This window comes from Bubalus kerabau, chromosome 20 (assembly GCF_029407905.1).
Source record: "Bubalus kerabau isolate K-KA32 ecotype Philippines breed swamp buffalo chromosome 20, PCC_UOA_SB_1v2, whole genome shotgun sequence".
NCBI lineage: Eukaryota > Metazoa > Chordata > Mammalia > Artiodactyla > Bovidae > Bubalus > Bubalus kerabau.
This window is the reverse complement of record NC_073643.1, coordinates 47252631-47277614: the sequence shown is the minus strand read 5'-3', so window position 1 is coordinate 47277614 and position 24984 is coordinate 47252631. Positions and strand designations below refer to the sequence as shown.

General features: G+C 44.7%; 1 protein-coding gene across 1 annotated transcript in view; it reads right to left on the bottom strand.

Annotated features, from left to right (window-relative positions):
• Positions 1 to 4800: 4800 nt before the first annotated feature.
• Positions 4801 to 24984, bottom strand: part of ERC2 (ELKS/RAB6-interacting/CAST family member 2) — a 997915-nt gene continuing 977731 nt past the window's right edge. Inside the window, exon 20 of the mRNA XM_055558162.1 lies at positions 4801 to 7751. The gene's annotated coding sequence lies outside the window, so the exon portion shown is untranslated. The remainder of the gene's footprint in view (positions 7752 to 24984) is intronic.

Here is a 24984-nt window from a genome sequence, read left to right as displayed (position 1 = left end):
TCTCAGAACTGAAACAAGTCATCCGAGGACTTTGTTAGAATTGTGGACAGAGTTCTGTTGCTAAAATATTTTTTCTAAACATTTTCTCATTTACTGTCGTATTTTATCTTCTCATATACTATATCAGGTAGTTAAGAGATACGTTATTTCTGCCGGTTAGATTCAGAAATGGAGAGTACATGCAGTTATACAATGGCAGGCTACCATTGAGCAGCTATAACAAAATGGTTATAAAATAAGAGATTTTACTTATGTCTTGATTTCCAGTCTAATGTTGTTTCTACCAGAACAGATATCCTGTTGCTCCCTTCTGGGTCAAGGCTCTAGTCAAAGGTAAAATAAACCAGCCTCGATGCTTTACTGTGACTACGTCATATGGCTGTGCCTTTGCTGTTTGCCTCCTCAGCATCGTTTTCCTTTCTTGTTTGGGAGTCCATCCCTTCCCCTTTCTCAGTCCACAAGATTGAGGTGGGCTCCACACCTAGCGGGGAAGAGTACATGACTCCTCCCTTAGGGAGAGGGATATGGGGTCTAGGGTCTCACCTGAAACCTTGAGGCTGCTCAAGAATGGAATACCAGGAAGGGAGCAAAACCAAGAAAAGGACATTAAGAAGTCATTTGAGCCCCCGGAACAAGCCCCTCCTGAAACTTACTACGTGTGAACTGTTCACTGCATGAAGCCATGTATGTGTATGTGCCTGCATATATTTATTTTTGTTCAAGTTGTCTTGTGTTCTGTTTTTGTTCTTCAAAGACTTTTGAAGGAATTCTTTGGTGAGGGGGATGGGTATTTGCAAAAGAATAAAGCAATCCAACAGTTAAATTTATTCAAATAAGCACTCATGTTTCACTTCTCAAACAGCCGTAACACCCTTATCCAGTGAGTTATGCAGACATGGAGGTTCTGTCTTGAATTTATGCGAAGTTTCTTTTCTGAGGCCTTTCTAAGCGAAGCCAGAGTGCTGGCACAGTCAGCATCTGTTTTTAACCTACAGAAATGCTGGCTTTGCCCTGCACCGGGGAAATGGTCTGTTCCACCCACAAGGCTCACTCCTGCCATAGATGCTGAAGTAACTCAACAGGGGAATGCAAGGCTAGAGGGGACAAAGGCATCTCTAACAGAAGAGAAAACTGACTGGTCCAAAAAACAGACCAAGTCAATGGACTGGCGATTTAGACAATTTTGATCCAAAAGACTTGAAGAGTAATTTTCTTCTCTAGCCAGTGTGTTCTCTAGACTTTCAGCAGAAAGTTCTGTCTGAGAGATTTGATCCTTTATCTCTGCACTGCAACGATCTATCATAAAGTGGAAGGAGTAACTACAGTGGAGCAGCCCTAGAAACACCACCTCAGTCAGGTGATCCATCAAGGTCAGCAGCAAACAACCAAAAACCATGGTTGATACTATGTACCCTGATATGTAATGCAAGTGCCATTTTGTCTCTGTGGTCTTCTGCCCATAACCCATACACCCCGTTTAACCATGAGGAGAAGATCACACACATCCCAGGAGAGGGGCAACCTACAATATACTGACCCATACTCTTCAAAACTGTCAAGATCACCAAAAACAAAGAGTGTAACTCATGGGGATGTGACAACTAAATGCAGTGTAGACGCTGGAGGAGTTCCTGGAACAGAGAAAGGACCTTCGGTTAAAACTAAAGAAGTCTACATGGAGAATAGGCTTCCGTTAATAGCAGTGTATTTGTGTCTGTTCCTTGGTGACAGTATACCACGTGGATGTAAGATGACATGTAAGATAATGGAGGAAACTGTATCTGTGTGGGAAGGAAGTTTATATGGGAACTCGCTGGACTATCTACTCACTTTGTCTGTAAATCTAAGAAGGTTCTAAAAATAAAGCCTATGAAAAATAAAGTCTATCTAAAAACTCATCTCTGCATTTTTGTTGCTGCAGGAGGGTTTCCTAAAATTCGGAGATCAAAGTGGGCCCTGGAAATGATGACACGGCGGTCCACAGGCACAGTCTGAAACACCCTTCAGCCACAGAGTTACATATTCCTTCCCTGACCATCTTCAGCCCTTCCCATTCAGTAACAGAGAAACACTCTCTGTTCAGCCCATCTCTAACCTTTGCCAGTTTCCCTTTTCACCAAAGAAAAGGAAAGCTTCAGCCTTAGAACTTTGTTTTCGTTCTTTTTATTTACTTTTTTGCCCTTAGAGTTGGTGATGGCTATGTATGGAAAATTACCCTACTTTCTCATTTATGATGGAGGCATTTTTTCCCTTAAAGTAAATTTATGTAAATAAAACAGTAAGCCTTTTTAATTGTATAAGGTACTTAACTCAAGCTATATATTGTCTTCTGACATTGTAAGAACCAGGCAAGCAGGAGGTCAATTACTGGAGTTGAGAACCAGTGGCCACCATAATTAGCTCTACACCCTTTATTCTGGCGCTGAGGTCCTCGCCTGCCTGGGGACACCTGTCCAGTAGCCCGTCACAGGATGCTCCCCCTTGCACACCCAAGGAGGTCAGGTGCCGACTCCTGGACACTGAGGTCTCAGGACACACAGGAGAGGCCCAGGACTAGCAGGTTAAAATCCGACGTGCTAAGCTCATCCCCACTCTCTTCTCACATGTGGCTTGACTTCCCTGGGGCCCCACTGCCATTCTCTTTTCACGAGGACCAGCGGTGGCACTGATGAAGCAACCAATTCCCTCAGGCCTCTGGGAGCTGGAGACCAACCTTGCGACACGGAAGCCCTGCTGGGTGGATACCAGGAGGATCTGAACCCCAGTCCCATACACCCCTCACTCACCTGACCTGGGGCCCGGAGCAGAGAGCTTCCTGAGCACTGCGTGCAAAGCCTGTCTCCACGACCCACGGACCATCCAGGAGACGCTGGGCGAGGTGTGGAAGGTCTCTGGGCCTCCTTCTCCTCGTCTGTATGGTGAGGAGAGTACTAACACTGGAATATATGAGGATAATACCTACCTCAAGGGATTACTGTCAGGATAAACGAATTCATGGAAGCACAGCATTTAGCACAGCACTGGGGCCAAGTGAGTGCTCTATAAATATGCGCTGTTCCTGGTCATCTCTGTGGGCCTCCAGTCCCCTCACTGTGAAACATGGTCATGACAGCACCAATCTCATGGAACTTTTGTCAGGAATAAGGGAGTGGGTGCACATGAGTCCTTGGTGACATGGCCTGGCTCCTAGCAAATACACAATCATGTTCAATTATTTTTATCTGTTTACTTATTAGTATGATTATTATTATGGGTTAGCAACCCCAAGACTTAGAAAGTCTCTCCAATCTTTTTGAAACAGCAGTTCACAGATACAAGGCAGTCAAGGTGGATTTGTATGATTAAAAAAAAAAAACAAAAACCTTCTGCTTATCTACATGCAAAAGGATGGAACTGAAAGATAGATGGAACTGAAGGATAGGTGGACCTGCAAAGTCTGAGCTGGTACTTTTCCTCCAAACAGACCAGTTTGTGTGTAAAGGAGTAGAGATTACGTCTGACGGCCAGCTGACCTCATATAATCAGGCCTGAAAGCCAGCCGGCTGCTTCAGGGAGCTCTACAAGGTAAGAAATTCTTGTCTAACAAAAGTTCTTTTTCCATAAAAAGGCAACATAAAGAAAAGGACACATGACTTTGTAGGTTGCCCCCAAATGTCCCTGACTGTGAGAAAACTGCATACCTGGCAGCTCTGAATCCATGAAATACAGAAAAAAAAAAAAAAATGCTATTTCGTCTGTGTCTTCTGGGCCAATGGGGAGGAGGCTCTGTCTCATCCTCTCCTCTGCAGAGGGTCTTCAGGACACAGACTCCTGTCCCAGAAGCTCCAGGGACAGTTGAGGATTGCAGTGAACTTACCACGTATGCCTGGATCAGCTACTTCTGACTGGGCCTCAGTTTCTCCATCTGTAAAATGAAGGTATTTGGTCACATGACATAGACTGTCTAGCACTAATAATCAATTACCATTTAATTGCAACAATGGCAAGAGTCGATCATTTGTTTCCTGGAACTCAAATTTAAAAAGAAACCAGGAGCTGGTCCTCCACTGCGATCCACAGGTGAGCTACAAAGGCTGGGGAGCCCTTGTATGGACAGTTCTATTTTTCTGGATGATTCTGTGTGTGTACCCAAGTGACGGCAGGGCTACCGTTTTCACCTGCTCGGCTTTCTTGTCTCTCTTGTAGACTAGAGCTCTATTTTTTTCCTTTGAAAACTACATCTCCCACATCCAGTGAGGCTGGATGTATGATCCCAAGAGGACTAATAAGAGTCCCTCTAGAGGCCTGATGTGGCTGCTGGGAGAGAGGGCTGTCTCTTCTCAAAAACCCAAGAACACTCAAAGCTATCGGAGTCACCTTCACCACCAAGTGGAGAGAACCTGGCAGGACTGAGGTCAACCTCATGGAAAGTGCAGAAGAAACAAGGCAGGAAAGAGGAAAGAGGGAAGAAAGGGAAGCAAGAAAAGGTAGGAAGGAGGAAGAGAGGGAGGGATAAAAAGAGGGAGGAAAAGGGAGGAACTGAGAGAGAAAGACCAAAAGGGAAGGGAAGGAGGAAGGGAGATGCCACCAATAATTTAAGTTCTTAACACACTATAAGCCCGGAGCTGCAGCTATACACAGAGGGAAATTTACATCTTGGCTCTTCTGGTAAAGTGAGTCCATAGCCTTCCTTTTTCTTTCTCTTGCCTTCGCAGCCACAGATTCTTCAGGTGGGGGTCCATGGCCCAAACAAGACTAGAAACCATCACACTTGGAGCATTTATTCGAGATGGAATGAACCCGCTTCAGAAAGAAACAAAGTTTATTTGATGAATATAAATAAGGCGATCAGCACAAAGTACTTCTCATACACATGATAACAAATTTATGAACTGTACATACCTTGTACGTTGTACTTCTACTAGACACGAGGTTACAATGACTGGCTACTGCATGCCCACTGGTAGTTTCTGAGGGTTCCTTAGTTTTATTTATTTTTTTTCATATCGAAGTCCATAATCACATGGTCAATATCACAACCCACATGCCACTCACGTGGAGAAATATTACAAGAAGCACTATCAAACGAGGGTCTCTGGGAATTAAATACACTGGCCCCTGGCAGCATTCAAACGCCACTCAACACAAAAACCTCTCAGATAGAGCTTATGTCACACATTTGAGGTCTCATCATGAACACGGTTTAAAAAGTAAATGGAAACCCACTTTTAAATGAAAGTTGACACGCTGTTAACGTGCATACTGGATACACAAAAATCATTAAGTACAAAATCGAGACTGTACATTGAAATCAAAAGGGTATAAAGTACAAGCGTGCTTTTGCACAAAGCAAGAAGACCAACTTTTCCTAAATGTCAGCCTCAACTTTCTCAACTTGATTATGATCAGGGGGGAAACCTGCTAAAGTCTGTGCAAAGGAAATGTCTTCCCAGCAGCACAGCTGTTTGCTGTAAACACAAACTATTTTTAATATGTGAAAAGGGAATTTTTTGGTAGCCCCTCAACATCAGAGAATATTACATGATACATAATGGAAAGATGCTATATTAGACATAATTTCATTTTTAAGGGACTAAATGATAATTGTCCCATAAAAGGAACATCAGTAATACTTTAGGCAAACAAAAGTGGGGCAAAAATGAGCCCTCAAAACAACAGCTGGGACAGAATTGGCACACACTGGGAAATCGCTAACTATTCATGGTCGGTTGCTCTGTCTGCTTCTAGGACACTCACTGCCTAGTGGCTTTCCTACTTCAAGTATTCAGTGGCAGAGTTCAGATCAGGATCTGGCTGTAGGAGGCAGTGAGGCCGCCTGTTTAAGGATGCTCAAACTGTTCACAGCCACAAGTTGGAGGAGCCCTGGGTTTTCAGGGAGACATTATGTCAAAATGTGTAAAATAACTCCTGCAAAGAACTCTGCTCGTTTCTCCAGTCAAGACCTAGATTGCCTTGATAGTTAAAGGACAAACTTATTAAACATGAATGTATTTGGATTGCTTGTGCAACATGAAAGCTTTACACAATTTGCAATACTCAGGACAAGAACAAAGCCAGAAGCGAGAAACCTGCTTGAATATACTACTCTTAATGCACCAAAGATGAACAGCGCAACCCAGACACAGTTTCGTCTTCTCAGATAGATAAATAAGGTGTCTGACTTTTAAATATCTCTATGGCTCACGAGAGAGGTCCAGAGTTAATTGCACCAACATTTTAAGAAGTAATAATAACAACTAAATTCAATGCAAGACTTCAGGAACATCTGCTTAGAATCCTTTCCACAGCAGCAAAGAAAGACGACTATATTTATTAAGGCCACTCATGCTTAAATTCACTGTTTGTCCTTTAGAAATGCAGATTTTCATCCCCCACTTGCATACACGTGGAAGGGTTTCTTTCATTGATAAGGGAATGGATCAATACAAGAGTTGCACATGTTTTCCAGACTTGGTCACAAGTTTTATGAAGTTACAACAACTTTATTTCTTTTTTTTTTAATCTCAGAGGAAGCAGGAGGAGTTTAATTATCCTCAGGACCATGTCACTGTATGTAAAAGACCTGAAAATGTGGTCTCTCTCCCTGGCATGTGCTTTAAATAATGACTCTGTACCACAAACAAGTTGTGTAAAGCTATATACAGATACACAGCTTTTGTGATTATTCCTCATTCATCAATGTTTTCATGTTTGATGCTGAAAATGTTTTGGAATCCATGTTGGAAACTTTTTTTCAAAAAGAAAAATGAGAAATGACCTTTCATTTACAGAAGATCTAAGCGTACACTCGCTGTTTGGACAGCGTTTGGATTTTGAGCATGAATGAGTCCCAGCTTCTTTGTGGAGACCCGCGTGTACGGGAATGGCGAGAGTCTGAGGCTCGGCTGTGGCCCCACTGTGGGGAACGTGTGCCACACGTGGGATAGAAATATGCAGGTGCCTCAGGCTCCAGCCACTCCCTAGCACAAACACAGGGTCAAGAGAACTATGAATGATCGATTTAGATGTGCCATGCATTGTCAGAGACACACACCATGTTCTCATAAGGCGATTTCTTGGCAAGTATTAGTGGTTTAAAGAATTGATTTCATTTCCAACCTGGCCCAGAGGTAACAACTGGTTCCACCATCGAAATGTGGTTCTTCAAACCGCAGATTAAAGAAATAGAGGAGGGTAAAGGCTCACCATTTTTGGTGCTTTGGTTTCTCTGTCAAACACTCCATGCATCCAGGTATACAAACACTACCAGCACCACTCACTCACTCACAGAATTCACACTTTTTGATAATCTAATGCATTAGAGATGATCACTTAGACTGAACCAGCAGAGAGACGGGAGATGAAGCTAGTTGTCCAACAGAAGCTGAATCCACAGTTACGATCCCATGGAGTTCAGATTCATCCAGTGAAGTTTAAGTAACAGAAGTAAAATGCTATCAAATAATGACATTCAGAAGAGATGAACACATTTTAAATGCCCAAATCCCGACCGAAAAATGGAGGACCTGCCATTGTCTCCTCCTCCTCCACGTTCTCCTCTCCAGCATGTCTGAATCCATGGGAGAGGACATGAGATGATGAAGGAAACACTGAGTCGAACAGAACTGTGCTCAGTAATGAAAGTGAAAGCTCCTCTTCAGTCTCCATGCGCGTTCCAGGCGGTGGTGAACAGTGATGCGAGCTGCACTGCAATAGATTATCAGAATATTGCTGCAGAGCTGTGCTTGCCCTTTAGTCAGCCCTTCTGATAGCTGCAACAAGAAAGCACAGAGGTTAGCGGGAGAGGAACTGGCAGGAGACTGGAGGTACTACAGGTGAACACTCCCGACCCTGTGCCCACCCGCCACCCCTCTCTTTGATCAGGGCCAATGGGGATCAGGAAGGGTGCTGATGCAGAGGAAGAACAGAGTGAGGAGGTGAATAGGAAGTTAAATTATGTCCTGCAAACACATCTGAAGAAAATGCCTTTTTAAAAATAGTTCACCTAGAGACAGAGATGTCTCTTGATAAGCAAGAAGAAAGGGAACAGAAATAAGCCCAAATGTTACAGAGATTATTTCTATGTGACCAGCTCATGTGTCAACATTTTTTCCTCTCCATGGTTTTCTACCATGAGTATGGTTTTTAAATTATTTTTAAACTTGACTTTTTAGATATTAGAGAATTAAAGATGGCCGAGACACCAGAAAACTTAGCATTCACTTACGGACCTTCTAAGAGAAACAATTTAAAAGAACACAGAAAATTTCATTCCAAAGTATATACCTGGAAGAATGAAAAACAGGGACTTACACAGACTGCTTGCACACAAATGCTCACAGAAGCCTTACTGACAATAACCAAAAGGTAGTATATATGCACCACAGAATGTTACTCAGCCCTCAAAACAAATGCAGTTCTGATTCATGCTACCATAAGATGAGCCCTGAAGACATCATGATAAGTGAAATAAACCAGTCACGAAAGGACAAATACTGTACGATTCCACTCACATGGAATATCTAGAATAGACGAATTCAAAGATGCACAAAATAAATAAGAGATTACAGGGGCTGAGGGGAGAGGGGAATGGAGTGTTATCTTTGAATGGGCACAGAACTTTGGTTTGTGGTAGTAAATTCTGGAAATGGATAGTGAGTGGTGTTGGTTGAATTATGCCATGGATGTGTTAAATGCCACTGAACTGTACACTGAAACTGGTTACAGTGGTAATTTTTAGTATGTATCTTACCACAATAAAAGCATAACTTAAAAAAGAATATTGGTATCTCCTTAACCAGAGCAGAGTGAAATGAAGTTGGCTATCATCCGCACCATCCTGTGGCTTGTGTGTATATGTTTAGCCCTAAACATAAGTGCAACAGTCAGCCATGTGCATATTTCAGGCCCTGGGGAAGAGGTATCCAGAGGCACCTCAAGTTTTCTCACAGTCCCCATTAAGGGGTGTGGCATACAACTGCCGCCTGCGAAGAAACAGTAGAACGGGTAAGAAGAGAGGACCATCCCACATCGAACCCTCAGATGATGACTTTCTTCCCTACTGACGCTGGATGTTGCGTGCCTGCACGGTTATTATTCACATATTGCCTTGGAATACTCTGGGAGTTTCTGGGCACGTGGCAATAGTGCAGCTATCTGGGGAATAAGACAGGGAGGGGAAAGATCAAACATAGACACAGACACAGACACACACACCCAACTCACACACGTGTGAGCCAGTTTTTATATACAGACTGAGCTGTCTGATTTGGTGGCTGATACACAGCATTTCTCAAGTCACACTGACTAATGAGCCAACCAAAGATCCCAGCGTCTGCACAGGTAGGCAGTTATTTTGAACCCTCGTTAAGCAGTGCAAATGAAATATGTGGCTTGGATGAACTCAGCTAATTCATACTCTGAGGAGTTTGGTGTAACCCTTCTGGTTAAGAAACTTGAATTGGGGCAAAAAATGACTTTTGCAGAGCCAGAGAGCTAGGGAGTTCCTAGAGCAGATCATATTACTCATTCTGGCACATAAAATCTCAGCGAACTTCGTATGAAAATTCTAAGTCAGAGCACGCTTTCTGCTTCATGAGCTGTGCATAGCTCTAATTCTTTTGTGCATTAAGCATTTCTTAATCGTCCTTTTAAGGGGCTGACCAATATATTAAAAGGCCACATGATTAAAAGGTAAAGAGAAATCCAAAGTAGTACTAAAATGCGCCGGTCATATTTTACAGATCGGAGAAATGAGTGAAAAACAATTATGGCGAATGTCCCATGTCCTTGATGTTTTTCCAAGATAAAGTAGCAAAGAACAGTCATTTGTTCAGTCGAGACAAAGATTTCCAGCTGGGTAACAGGTCACAAGGCAGAATACAGTGCCTCGCGACTGCAACACACTGCTTCAGGGTAAGGTTTATGCTGCGGGAAAGGGAACTCTCAAAGTGTTGCCGCTCCTTCCATCAGACAATCCATTTGCCAGTAGGCCTAAATGGATTTGAGGGAAAAAAGAAATCTCAGATGGCACTGCCAGGAGTTGAAAAGGCAAATGAACCTTCACTGAGGAGCAAAGAAGCATATACTTTTTAAAATTTTTAAAAAAGGAATCCTGGCTTCTACCAAGGAGGCAATGTGGGCAGCCACCCACAGTGAGATCATCTCTGGCCTGACCTCCCTGCCTGGAGAGTCGCAGCGGCCCCAACCCCCACCCCCACCCCTCCCACACACACCCAGGGTCTTTCAGCACCCACTCTGCATTCTCACCAGCACAGGCAACAGTGCTATTTCAACAACATCTGCTTCCTCTTGCACTCCCAGTTACTGCCTTCATTTACAACCCCATTGCTGTCAGGGTGGAGGATGGACTCCCGGCTTGCTGGCCTCTCTCTCCAGCTCCACACTTCAAGTTCCCCCTAAGCTGAACTGGCTTCTGCAGTCCTAAAGCTTTCTTTCCTCCTCATTGCACAGAATTGTCTTTCTGACATGCATTCACATGAACCCTTGACCTGACTGATTCCTACTTATTCTTCAGTCTCAGTTTAGATTTCACTTCTTCCCTGGAGATCTTCCCTGACCCTCCTGAGGGTGGAATGGTGCACAGGAAGTCTCACACACACTGCACTGCCCCTCTTCTGTGACGCCCCTAGACTTTCACTGTCCAATATGGCAGCCACTGAACACTTGAAGCACTTGAAGCGGGGCTAGTCCAACTTGAGATGTACGGTAAGTGTAAAGTGTGCTCCGGTGATACTTTGGATATATTGGATAAAATTAAATATATTTTTAGAGTTAATTTCATCTGTATCTTATTACTCTTTTCAATGTGGCTACTAGAAAACTCAAAACTACAGATGTGGCTTGCGATGTATTTCTACTGAACAACACTGGTCGAGGCTGCAAACTCTATGAGAGCAGGGTCAGGCCAGTCTTGTTCACATAGCATCCTCTGTGCCATGTGCATTCAATGAACAAGTTGATTCACTCACTCTTCCCATAGGTATTAGAGGGCAGCTGGAACAGGTAGAATCCTAAAGTTCCCCCAAACCCCAAAGATTTCCTGCTGCAATCCCTGGCACTGGGACTATGAATATCTCACACCATGATTACAACTTTATAGATATAATTAAGGTTACTAATCACTTGACTTGAGAAAATGAGTGGGCCTAATTTAATCGTGGGAGCCCTTTAATAGCAGAGACTATCCTCTTGCTGGTAGAAGACACTCAGGGAAATTTGGAACATAAAAGGGAACTGCTGTGCTGAGATGGAGGGGGCTACAGGGCAAGGAGCTGGTAGTGTCCTGCCAGATCCAAGAGAAGCCAGCAGCTAACAGCAAACAAGGAAATAGGAACCTCAGTCCTACAACCACAAGGAACTAATTTCTGCCACAAGCTAAATGAGCTCAGATGTGGGTACTTCCCCAGACCCTCCAGGTTAAATCTAGCCAAAGTCTTGACTTTGGCCTTATAAGTCTAAGAATAGAATTCAGTGGAGCATGAATGGTCGTCTGCCTTACAGAGCTTTGAGATAATAAATGGGTATTGCTTTAAGCCACTAAGTTTGTGGTGATTTGTTACGCAGCATAGAAAACTAATATACCTCCTTTCTGTGCCAGACGGTGTGCTTGCTGCCAAGGATACAATAGTAAAAATAACAGACATCTGTGCCCTCACAGAGCCAGTGTTTTCAAGAGTAAGAGAAAAAACAAATAGATATATAAATAAGAGAATGATCAAATAATAAAGTAGAAATTATCCATTTATTATAAATAAATAAGAAAATTTTGTGCTTGAAAGGAATTTAACAGGGAGCTGTGACAGTCATGCTTAAGATTTATTGACTACATGACAATTTTATTCTAATTTTTTTAATATGGAAAGATGTCCATATTTTTTCAGTGAAAAAAGCAGACTACAGGGAACATCCCTGGTGGCCCAGTGATTAAGAATCTGCCTTCCAGTGCAAGGGACAAGCATTCAATCCCTGTTGGGGGAACTAAGATCCCACATGCTGCGAGGCAACTAAGTCCATGCGCCCCAGCTACTGAGCCCATGAGCCACAACTAGAGAAGTTCACGTGCTGCAACAGAGACCCAACGAAGCCAAAATACATTTAAAAAAAAAAATTCCATACATATAGTTCAATCTCATTTTTGCATCACCATACCCATAGTCACAAAAGCCTATGCCAGAATATTGTTAATAATCTTTTCTGGATGGTGCTTTAAAATTTTCTCCTTTTGATTTTTTTTGGGGGGGATTACACTTTTTGGATTTTTTAAACCAGAGAATGTGCAATGAGTATCAGAGCAGAAAAGAAAGCTATTTCTGTTGTGAAAAAATCAGTACTGAATGGGATCCATGCTCTTGACTTGGTTTTTTCTGAGGGAATCCTGCAGTTGGTGTGCAGGGGTGGGGTGTCGGGGCGGGGGCTGGGGGAGAGGATGCCGGTGAGCTGAGTGCAGCAGTCGATTTCGCCCCAGGACAAGCGCCCCCAGGAGAGCAGGCTATAAACGTGTGGTGTCTCACAAATATTCCTTCAGACTGTTTTTCTTTGGAATAAAGACACCTGCCGGATTATGGCTTTCTTCTCCTGCCCTTTCAGCAGTGATTTGCAGAAACAGGCTGGGAGAAAGGGGTCTTTGGTAAACATGGAGGGGTTAAAGGGGAAACTGTTTAATAACAGTAGTAAAACGCAGGCTATTTTTGACATCTGGGTTAATGTCCATTACACTCCATGTGCTTTCCAAATGTGTGCAGAGTGCCCCCAGGTACAAAAACAGACACCCATTCACAGCAGCTTTGGATGCCCCCGACATCACACATGGTGCCCACATAAAAGCCAGTGCCTGATAGGCTAATGAACAACGGTCTGAAGAGAAGAACTGTTCATTCTTGGGGTAGTGGGCATCCCGAAGGACAACTCCACCCAGCAACTCTGTTCCCAGGAAAACCCAATAGAGTTGTTTCTGCTCGGGAAAAAAAAAAGATAAAAATCTATAACTACATCTGTGTTATTACTTAACATCTTTTAAAACAGGGGTGGAATGGGTTTCTCTTTTTCCTCATGAAGATTTATTTATTATTGTTGTGATCAAAGTGGCAACAAATTATGTTAAATCATTTACTTTTCTTGATAGGAGCAACCACCTTGAAGCCATAATTCAAAAATATGAGTGGAGAGTAACATGTAACCTTGCGAGTGGCCTCCTAAGGCTCCACAGGGCAATAAAATGTAACACTTGAGAGCCCAAAGGGCTGGGCCTCGGGGGTGGGCCCAGCAAGACCTTAGCTCAGAATTGATAACTGCTGTTGGGATGGTAGAGCCTGCTGGGTGGGATGTGGGCCCTGAGAGTCCCCAGATTTCATCTTTTCCTTCCGTTTCTATGCAGTGGGGTGCAACTCATTCACAAGGCTTTAAGTGAAGGGATTTGGATGAATTCAGATATGTACGACAAAATGGCAGCGTAGACTGCTGTGCCTGAGATTTTATTTTTGCCATTATTACTGTGGTCAGAATTATTCATAGCTAACATTGTGTGCACACTGTCTGCCAGCAAGGGTGCTCTGTGCTTTTGAGAGCACTATCTCCAACAAACTGGACAGATCTATGACATTGACCTGGTTGACACTCCCTTAGCAGTGAGGAAACAGAAGCTTAAGGGAAATGTGTGTGCGTGTGTGTGTGTTAGTTGCTCAGTCATTTCAGACTCTTTGTGACCCCATGGGTTGTAACCCACGAGGCTCCTCTGTCCAGGTAATTCTTCAGGCAAGAATACTAGAGTGGGTAGCCATTCCCCTCTCCAGGGCATATTCTTGACCCAGGGATCAAATCTGAGTCTCCTACACTGCAGGCAGATTCTTTTACCATCTGAGCTACCAGAGAAGCAATACGTGCTTTTGGTTAGATTCCCATCTTCCTGGGGCTTGATTTGAAATCACATCATCTTGACTCCAGAGCACAGTCTCTTCACCCTAAGGCCAGGACTTCCCCAAGCTCCGTCTTTTATGCTCTACTGTCCCGGTTTTTGTGACCTTTCTATAATGCCTGCCACCGTAAACTAATATTTTTCTTCAAAAACCTTTTCTAAAAACAAATTTCCTTTTAAGGAAAGATTTGCTGTAATATCCCAGTGGAGTCACGATTTGTCTAATATATCATAATAATTTCATAGCTATGAAAATGAAACTGCTTGCCATGAAACATCTAAAACTATCTTCTCGTGGGTACGGAACCCCCTGTCTGCCCCCAGGTGTGTCCTGGAGACCACTCCCACTGCCCTGGGTGGCCTTCGGCACAGCAGCACCCAGACTGCATTGGCCAGCTTGGCAGGTGCCACATTCGGGCCACCAGCACCCCCAGCACTGACACTTTAGGCCCAGCTACCATGGGCCTGCTTTGCTTCTCAATGGTCAGATGGCAGCAGAAGCACAAGTCAGAAATCTGCCACACATCAGTGTTAGTTACTCTACGTAATTAAAAAAAAAAAAAAAACATTGGTTGAGTTTGCTTTAGTTGTAATTTCTTTTTCTTAAAATAATCCCTTCCTGAACCCGAGAGACTGCCTACCAGCTAAATGCCTCTGTCATTCTACTCCACAACTTCTCAGTCTTGGCACTGTGGACATTTACTAGAGGACATTTCCTGTGGGCTGGACACTTGCTGTGAGGACTGTCTGGTGCATTGTGGGGTGCTTATTAGCAGCATCCTGGGCCACTGCCCATTAGAAGCCAGTAGCATCACTCCTTCTCTCAATCTTGACAACAAAAAATGTCTCCAAATGTTGCCAAACTCCCCTGGGGTGGGGGTAGGCAAAATGACCCCACTTGAGAACCACAGGTATAATCAATTGCTTTTACATGTAATTGCTTGACAGTATAAGATAAACATTGTAAAATTTGTAAGATAATTGCATACTATAAGATATTTTGGTAAGACATGTATATACAGACATGCATCCACCAACCCTTAAAAGACACAAATTTTGCAGAAGTAAAGATCTATTTCGAAGCTGCCATCATATTAGTTCAGATACGGCTGCATAGATTTAAAAGTCCTGTGGAAATAGGTACAAGCCAAGTCGTAAAAGTAATGAAAATGTACTACTTATCTGACATAAAATAGAAACGCCACAATCCTGAGATAGTAAGACACCTAAGACACTTGCTGAGCTAAGTGAAAAGGTAAAATCTAGTTTAAATTTATAGCATTCCTTCAGTGTCCCTCTAGGAGTTTGGCATTTTGCCAGAGTTCCTTGTTAAAAATTTGTTAAACGTGTTTGGCATTAATGCAAACACAAAGTGGTCATTTGTTACAAATTCTATTGGAATGCATTCATTTAAGGCAATGAAGTAGTTACTAGAAAAGAAAAAAAAAAGTTCATTAAGTACATTTTAAAAATACAATGATGTATGCAGTGTGTAGCTGTGGCGCCCTGGTGGCTGTATAAATCGCTGACAGAATAACCACACATTGTGTTTAGTTTGAAATTGGAATCTTTTAAACATTACTGATAGAACAAAAACTGGTTTTGTTTGTTGTCAAAACCCATGTTAGTCTTTCTTCTCTGAACTAGTTAAAATAACCAAAAGTTTGGCATACAATTTCTAACATTTCAAATCAGTGAAATGTATAGGTTCAAATCATGCTTTGGGAATCTTTTTGGAGATGATTTGACAAATACAATTCCCGCCCTCCCCGGCCCTGGAGAGGGAGGAAAATGGCCCTGTCATCTTGGGAGCCCCACATCTTGGGAACACAGCACCTCTGTGTCCTCACGGTTGTCTGAGGTTAGTGGGTTACCTGCAGAAGGAAAACCATCAGCTCCATCATGGAGACAATGGAATCCTATGAGCAAATATCCTAAGCCTTGTGTATAGAACTTGCACCTTCCTGTCATACCCTGCACTGTTCACACAAAGGAGATATTGCTGAGTAAGGGTGAGCCCTTAACTCTCTCATGAAACAGTTCTGAAGCTCAGCTTTTGAGGAAACAGGCTCTCTGACATTACATGACATTTGGTCCTGCCACACAGCTTGCTATGACCGTATGTGTGACACATGTCATCTCAGGGCCCCAAGATGCTTGATAAAAGCCAATCCTAAAGGTGAATAGAAAACTCACGTACTGGGACGTCCCTGGTGGCCGAGTGGTTAAGACTCTGCCTTGCAACGCAGGAGATACAGGTGTGAACCTGGTTGGGAACTAAGATTCCCACGCCATGGAGAAACTAAGCTCGCATGCCACAACCACTGAGGCCCCAGGCCAGAACTAAGACCGGAGGCGGCCAAACAAACAAATAAATAAACTTTAAAACAGAAAACTCAAGTTTCACAAGGACATTCAGAAAGTATCCACTGCCATCCTCCTCCGTCTCTCTCTCTCTCTGACATATGGGAACCACAGCCCCAAATTCCTGTGGCCCCCAAACCTCTCTCTAGGTTGGCCTCTTTCACCCTCTGAGTTTGGTGTTAGCTGAGCTGCCCCTGAAGGGGATGGATCCAGGGTCTTGAAACAGTCCCCAAGTTCAAGAGTAAAACTCAGACAAAACCTGGCATCCTGCATGGGGCCTGAAGAAGTTGCCCTCACAGATACCAAACAGGACCAAGAAGCAAAAAGTCTAAGAACAGGGAATACATACTTATGTCTATGAGCAACCAGAGTGCATGAGATAAAAGAGACACGCTGAGTATTGCAGAGCACACCTTGGTTTTAAACGTTTGGTGGGCTCTCTTTGAGAAAAAGATTGACTGATAGTTGACTGGTTCAAACTTCACAAAATGACATGGTCACAAGAACACAGTTAAGGCCTCTCCCAGGACCTGGGGAAAGATCTGCGTACTTGAGGGGCCAGAAGCTTATGCCCTGTTAGTTCGTGATAAATCTCTTCGGCTTGCAATTAAAATTTATTTTTGAGAATATGTTTTCACATTCAGATGAGAATAAAGGAAAACATGTTTTCAAATCCCTTCTTGACAAGGATTCAGCTTTAGGAAAATCTTGGAAAATCTCATCAGAGCAAGAGGGAGGGGTCGGGAATGAGATGGCCCACCTAGAGAAAGGAACTGAAGGGGCATCTGAGGGAGTCTGAGGCACACAAGAACAGTTTGCTATCTCAGGTCTGCAGACCAGAAGTGGCTCGGATGACAAGTGTTTACAGCAGGATCTTCGCAGAGCCAATAATGGCAATTAGTCCCCTGGATTGGAAGGCGCCCTTCCCGCATCGCCAGGCTGAGGTGGAATGCCATTTACTCTTGGGGCTGGTGACTAATTAGGGGTCTCTTTTGAAGATCAAGGTTTTGTGATCCCTGTTTCTTAATAACATGGTTGGCCTGCCGGCCACCTGGGTCCAGGCGAGACCTCCCTCTCCCCCTCCCCACACAGCAGGCACTGCCTGAGGCCAGGAGCAAGTGCGGGCAGGAAAGCACAGATCCTGCCACCCGCTGAGCGACTTAACCTCTTCACCGCCAAGGCTCTGCAACCCAGGGCTCCATTCAGCTGCCCAGAGACAGAGACAATTGGTCTCGTTTTTTTTTCAGGAAGGGCTGAAGGCCTTGGTGTGTTGCAAAGTAACCACGGTCGTGGTGCAAACGCTACTTAGCAAGCTTTCATATACGAAGAGAGGCAGGGGGACTCCACTTGTCCGGAGAAGTGGTGTATCAAGCGGTTCTTTGCATCTGCTGCAGCTTGGGCCACTTCCAGATGCAATTTCGGAAGTAACCAGCGACCTCTGGCAGAGGCAGAGCAGGGAGGACATTGAAGCACACGTTCTGGAGTCCTAATCTGATGGGTCATCAGACCTGAGAGTAGGGTGCCTGGGTCTGGCTGACCTCTACCAGGGCCCCCATGGTCGTGCTAGATGAGGCGGTGCAGCCTGCTATGCTCTTTAAGACACGGTAGAGGAGAGGCCAGAACAGCAGGAAGAGCAAGCTGCAAAGAATTAAACTTGTAACAAGTTGGGCAAAGCACAAACATCAGGAGAGGCTGATCCTTTGGCTGTTGACAGGCTCTGGCCCGGGTTGGTCATGGTCACTAAGCCCATCAGCGTTCCAATGTGGCAATGGCTAATGCGGCAAGTTCAATGTGATTTTAATTTTGGAATGCTGCTTACACGCCGCCCACAGTGGCTGCCGAAGACCGGCAACCCCACTGCCATAAAGAAAGTCAGCACTGTCAGGGATTCTGAAAGTCATTTTTAAAAATGGTTTTTTTGGCAGATAGGGGCTGAGTGGAGTTTGCATTTGATTAACTGTACTTTAACTTCAACGTGCTTCAAACTTTTTTGTGTGTTCTAAGCAACACCGAAGCAGTTTCCGGCAACAAAAGGCACGGGCCTTCTTGGGGCAGTGGCAGACTCTTTGGTTAGTGGAGAGGGGAACGTGTCAACACAAGCCAGCAACCAGCTGAGTGGAGTCAGTCAGGCCTTTTGGAGATAGTCTGTGTCTCTGAGCTCAGTGAGCCCTGATCCACACTCCTTGCAAATTAAGGAATAGGTTTAAAAAAAAAAAAAGTACCAATATTTTGGTCAGTAGAGTCGATAGTGAACTGGATTGTTAAGTGAGACACAAAGGCAAATTCAGTTTGGATTTTGTATTGTTTTTAAGCATGTTTATGAAAAGCACGAGAATCCTTCCTTCCTTCTTTCCCTCTCTTCCTCACGATTGTGAAAGCATCTACTAAGAACCATGCAAAGTCCTGGGACATAGGACTGAACAAGACATGCACTAGCTCTGACTTCATGGAATGCACATTGAGTGAGCCTGTCAAACATTAAGTTCAATACATAATTAAACTGAACATGTGATTATTAATTAAAATTGTAGTAAGTACCAAGGAGTAAGGATGGCCCGGCAACAGTCACTGAGGCAGCACTTTTGATTTAGGGTGTCCAGTCCTTAACACCCTGAAGAAGTTGCTACGATTAACTCATTACCCTGCTTCAGAAAGAGGCACCGAGAGGTAAAGACATGCACTCAGAGTCACACAGCTAGCAGGTGGTGAGGCTGTGGGTGGATCCACATACTAGGACATCAAGTCCCAATTTACAGGAACAAATCAGAGCCTGGACCTGATCTGCCAAGAGAGTTGGAAAGACTTTCCAAGAAAGTAAGGTTTAGGTTGCTGTACATACGCCTATTGGAAGAGAAGGACTTCTTCCAAGACAACAGCTTCTTCCTATTCTTCCTCTTTTCTACTCCCCCGCTTCTCCTCCCCCTCCCCCTTCTTTTGCTCTGGGCTAGTTGAAAAGTAAATCTGTGGATTTCTATGTATTCCAAGGGTTTTGCCCAGACTCTGTCCTTTCAAATGAATTTTTAGTCAGTGCTTTTTGTCTGTCAACATGAGCTCACCTACAGCCTCTTTCAAAAGCCTCCGCTTCGGAGTATCAAGCCACATGCATCTTCCTTCCTTTCCGAGAGTTTGCATTACGGCCTTCTAGCTTCATGGTATTTGGGATGATTAATCACTTTTAAATATGAAAAAAATTAACATGTCTGAAGCAGGCTTCTCCACTGTCAAATGTTTTGCTTTAACATAGATTCAAAATGTCTCCCTTCCCCAGCAATTCCACAGCAGTACATTTTCTGCTGGAAATTCAACTGTAGGAATCCCATGCAGAAGCCCCAAGCAATATATCTTAACATCTTAATTTCATTTAGGAGGAATGCAATGATTGATCATTTATCATTCTAAGATTGAGTGAACTATCTGGAGGATTCCAATCTATTGCCTCTATGCAACTGATGGGATATTCACATGTCTTCTGGCTGCATGAGGGCTTTGGGGTCCAAGTGTCTTTGAAGAAGTGGGATGCTAAAAAGATTACTGAGGGAGGGTCTGCCTTTACCAGCAAAGTATGACTCCAAGGCTTGACGTGCTCCAAATTAGATCCTCCCCCAGTGACAGCCAGGATGTCTGCTGTTGAGTCACTCCCACTCCTCTGTCCCCACACATGGGATCTTGCCTTTCTGCCCTTGTCCTTTCACAGGGAACCTTAAGAGGCCTGGGGAGACCTTGACATGAAATCCACTGACATTGGTGGACTTGACTTCTCATCCATGAGATTTCTATTTAACCTAAAGCTGCTGTGTCAAAAAGGAATTTTTACTGCAATATAAACAAAATGGCACCTTCTTAGGACAACGAGGCCAAGCCACTGGCCTCACAGCTGCCATTTTGGTTTTTATGCAAGACATCATTATAATCTCTTCATGTTGGCATTATTGCTTGGTCAGCAGGAGAACTGGTCAGAATGCTAGAGGATAAGATTTTGGAGTGTCTAGAACTAACACAACAAAAACACAGTCCTCAAGTCCAAGCATATGTTCTATAATGATGGATCCAAATGGAATACCTACTATGTGCTTTACACAGTGTAGGCTTTAAGACATTCTCAGAGAACAAGATGCCTCCAAAATCACAATCCATCTCTGCAAACACACATGTGTAGTTTTCTCAGGAAACTCACTGCCCAGTGGACCATCTTACAAAGAAACAATGACCACCCCTGCCCAACCACCCCACCTCCGCACCCCCCCCCCCAAAGGATGGAAAGTGTGAGACAAGCAGAGGTTATTCTGGAGGGAATCTAAGGCCAGTGTTTAGTGCTAAAAAGCAGACATGCTCTCTAGTTTGAATTTGCATTTCAATTCCATGTCAGAGTCAAGCCAGCCCTTGGAGGTCAGTGCAGAGCATAGGCCAGTGGCTGCAGGTCTAGGTCTCGCTGCACCCCCAGCTCCTGCTCAGGAACGTAAGAGAACTCTGCAGTCAGCACTGAGACTGACAGGGGGTGGCCTCCCAGCGTAACTGAAAGACGGTTAACAGTGGGCCCCTCAGAGCGGACCCATTCTCCCATCTGCTATGAGGCTTCCGGCTATCACAAATATTTCCAACTTAGATGCAGAGGTGCCCTGGGAGGGAATTTCTGTGCTGCTTTTATCGCTGGTCACTTTGAAGATTAAAGAAGGGAAAAGGCACTTTCATAACACATGAACTCACTGGAAGTTTTCCTATTAAATCCCAAGGTCCTGGCAGGCAGGGGCTGGGTTTAACTCTTCCAAGACAGACCAGGCATGCAGGATGGAGGGCCAGGAAGTGCCTTGGGGAAGAAGTGAGCCAGAGATCAAGGAGCTGGGACAGGACAGAGTGGATACCTGAGGCATGACACCAATTGGTTCTGGGTCTCTGGGAGTCACTTCCAAAGCCCAGTATGGCAGAACTTCAAAGTCCTCCAGCAGTCCCCAGGGGACCTGACAGTATACCAGAGACCTTGGCTTTGCTACAGAGAACTTCCTTTAGATGGAGACACGTGCAATGTTGCAACCCCCCTGCAAGAGCACGGGGAATTCCTGATTGGCAGTGCCCATCTATGAATGCAGACTCGTACACAGGAGGCACACAGCTGGGTCCCTGGTCACGGCTTTTTTGGGGCAGTTTCTTCCGCCGGAAGCTCTTTCCCCATCGTCCTTTTCCTGGTTGCCTTCTGCTTCTCCTGAGCTGTCAGCTTCAATGTCACATCTTCAGGCAGCCTTCACTGCCTTGTTCCTGGTCAAATCTCCCTGCTCAGCCCTCCCTTTTCTCCCTCAACACTCTCCGGCTTCACAACAATTTGCAGTCATGAGTTTGTGTATTTGATTAATGTCTGACTGTAGCCTCAGCTGCCTTTAGGAGGACAGACCGTGTATGCCTCTCTCATCGCAGTATTTCACATATACCTACCACAGAGTGGGTCCCCAATAAATATTTCAGGGGATTAAAGGGAGAAGTGAATCCACTGATGATAACAAATGTTTACTGAATGCTTACTATATGCCAGGAAGAGTTCTAAATGCTTTATAGCAGAGATCTTCAACTTGGCAGTACTGACATTTTGGATCGGCTAATTCTTTGTCAAGGGGCTGACCTGGGCTTTGTAGAGTGTTTAGCAGCATCTCTGTCCTGTATACATTAAATGCCAATAGCATTCCTCCCCTTTCCAAGTCATGACAATCAAAAACATCTCCGGGACTTCCCTGGTGGTCTACTGGCTAAGACTCCGTGCACCCCAAGCAGGTGGCCTGGGTTCAATCCCTGGTCAGGGAACTAGATCTCACATACCACAACTAAGAAATCCACACACGCAATTAAAGATTCTTCATGCTGCAACTAAGACCCAGCAGAGCCAAACAAGTATTAAAAAAAAAACCAAAATGTCTCTAGACATTGCCAAAGCCGTCTGGGAGGGTAAACCCACCCTCTACTTGCTGTTGAGATCCACACATCAACCCAGTTAGTCTCTACAATCACCCTATGAACTGGGGACTATTAGTCTTCTCCTGTTAACATTAAGAAAACAGAGGCTCAGAGAAGTAACTTTCCAAAGTCACAACACCAGCAGGAAGAGGAACTGAGACATGGGAAATCAAGTTGCTCAATTTGAAGATGTGTTAGAATGAGAAAGGACTGGCCCCAGGTCACACAGGTGATGGCCAGGTGACAGGGAGATGGCCACTGGGGGATGGGAACCTGGCCTTTCCTACCTGGGCTGCCTTTACAGACTGTGCCATAAAAGGACTCTACATTGAGGCTTGGCTTCTTTTTTTTAATTAACTTATTTTTTAATTGAAGGATAATTGCTTTGCAGAATTTTGTTGTTTTCTGTCAAGCATCAATATGAATCTGGGGCTGGGCTTCCAGAAGGGAGTCCTCATAGATTGGAAGTAGCTACATATCTTCTGTTCACTGTCTACTTCTCCTTCCTGAGTCTGTAGCCAGTGATGTGCAGACCCTCTGGGAGCAAGGCTGTCAGGAACCAGCAAGGTGAGGTCAAGGGCCCCTCACCCCTGGGCGTGTGGAATGTGATGGGGAAACAGGGACACAGCTACCCAGGTCTGCGGCATCTCAGCATGGTGGGGAGCAAGCCCTAGCTGGTGGTTCAGCCAGGCTGGGTAGCCGTCCACACTCGGGCACTGTTTAGCTTTCTGCACCTTGCTCAAGCGACCCCATTCCTGGACCCTCGGCCTCTCCTCCAAGGGTGGGTGGGAGGGGTGAGACTCACCACCGAGGCTTACCTTGAGACAGGGCCTAACAGAAGCGCTGCACACACGAACTGTCTGTGATCTTTTCCTCTCTAGTCTGAGTGATCTCTGAGAAATCACTTAACCTCTCTGAGCCTCAGGGTTTTGTTTTGTTTTGTTTTTCTCTTACCTACAAAGCAAAGATTATAATTCTAACCTCTTCAGGTAGTTGAGACAATAAAATAAAACCAGCTTACTGCTAAAGTCCCTACATCAGTGCCTGCCAGGTAATAGGTGATAATTTCCAGTAGTTCCTGTCACCTTCTCCTCTGCACTAGCTCATGACAATGAAGAGACATGGGCATCAGGACCAGCTTGATCCAAGGGTGGCCAAGTACCAGCCCGGGGTGTTCATGCCTAGGTTATTCATGGGCTGGACCAGCGCCTGGTCATCTCATGAAAGGACATGTGCAGGGCAAAGAGGGAACACATCAGAGTGACCCAGAAGGAAGAGTGGCAGAAGGAACCCAAAGCTTCCCCCAACTGCAAATTCCACGTCTCCAACCTGGCTCCTCCAGCAGCCAGCCACCTTGGCAGTCTCTCCCCTTTCTCCTTGGGTCTTCCTGTTGGCATAGCCCACTCGCTTTATAAAGCTTCAGTGGAGTTTTCCTTTTTCATGGCTCCAGTTTTTAGATAAACTAAATTTATCAAGGATATTTCTGTGGCAGGTACAAACCTGGACAGCAAGCCTCAGAGAGAAATCCTAAATTAATTATACGTCAACATTTAAGCCACAAGAAGGAGCAGTTGTCGTAACTTTTGGGAGGTTAGAATCCAATCTTAGTGGTAAATGTGAGCGAGCTCACCGGCTCACGTGTGAGATGGTGCCAACAAAATGATATATTTAACATTCTTTCACAGCTTGTTTTGGCTAAACACAAAGAAAAAAAAAGGAGGGGGGATTACAGATTTTTTAATTCTTCAGTGGGCTGATGTGTTCAATCATGCAAAAGAGCTACACCATCATGTGTCAGAGCAGAAGAAATCAATTCGATTTAGCCACTTTTTCTGTTGTCTTCCACCTTTGTTGAGAAACGAAATGGGGCTGAAAACTCAAAAGAAGGCCAGGAGCACTACAGACACTTTCAGCGCGGCTGAACACCGGACATTCCGAACAACACGCCAAGTCGCCCCAAGGAACGGCCCTCCTGGTTTATCTTAAGTTCTGACCCAATGCTGGTAGAATAATGCTCTCTGAAACATCAGTTCTCTGAGCATTTGTCACTGGCTAAATTTGGTGTCAGGTTGCTGCTGGCAGAAAGATGAAGAAGTCTCCTTTCATTTTCACATTAGCAATGTGGTCGGGGTACTATTATTATTTTTGCTTTCTGCTTTCTTCCTTATTCACTCCTTCAATTGGTTATTCAATTCAGGAAGCATTCATTTTTGCTGGCCATGAACTAGGCCTGGGGATCCAATGGAGAGGAAGACACAGATCCTGAGCTTCAAGTCTGGCAGCTAATTTGGAGGCACAGCCGGGTAAAGAGACAACTGCAATGCAGTGTGATACGTGAGCCAATGGGGATGGGCGGGCAGGGAGCCTGGGAGGCACGGTATCAGGGAGGGTCAGAGAAGACTCCAGAGAGGAGACCACTTCCGGGTTGAGGCGAGAGGAATAAGCAGTGGGAGTTACTAGAGGAAGAGGGCAGGCCTTTCTGACAAGTGGGACAGTGTGTGTGAGGGCCTTAAACACAGCTGGACCAAGGTCTGCTTCCCTGGCGGTTCAGTCGGTAAAGGACTCACCTGACAGTGGATTTGTGGATTCAATCCCTGGGTAGGGAAGATCCCCCTGGAGGAGGAAAGAACAACCCACTCCAGTATTCTTGCCTTGGAAATTCCATGGACAGAGGAGCCTGGTGGACTAGGTCCACAGCGTCACAAAAGAGTCAGACATGACTTGGCAACTAAATAACCACCACAACCGCAAGACCTGTTCAGAGGACTGTA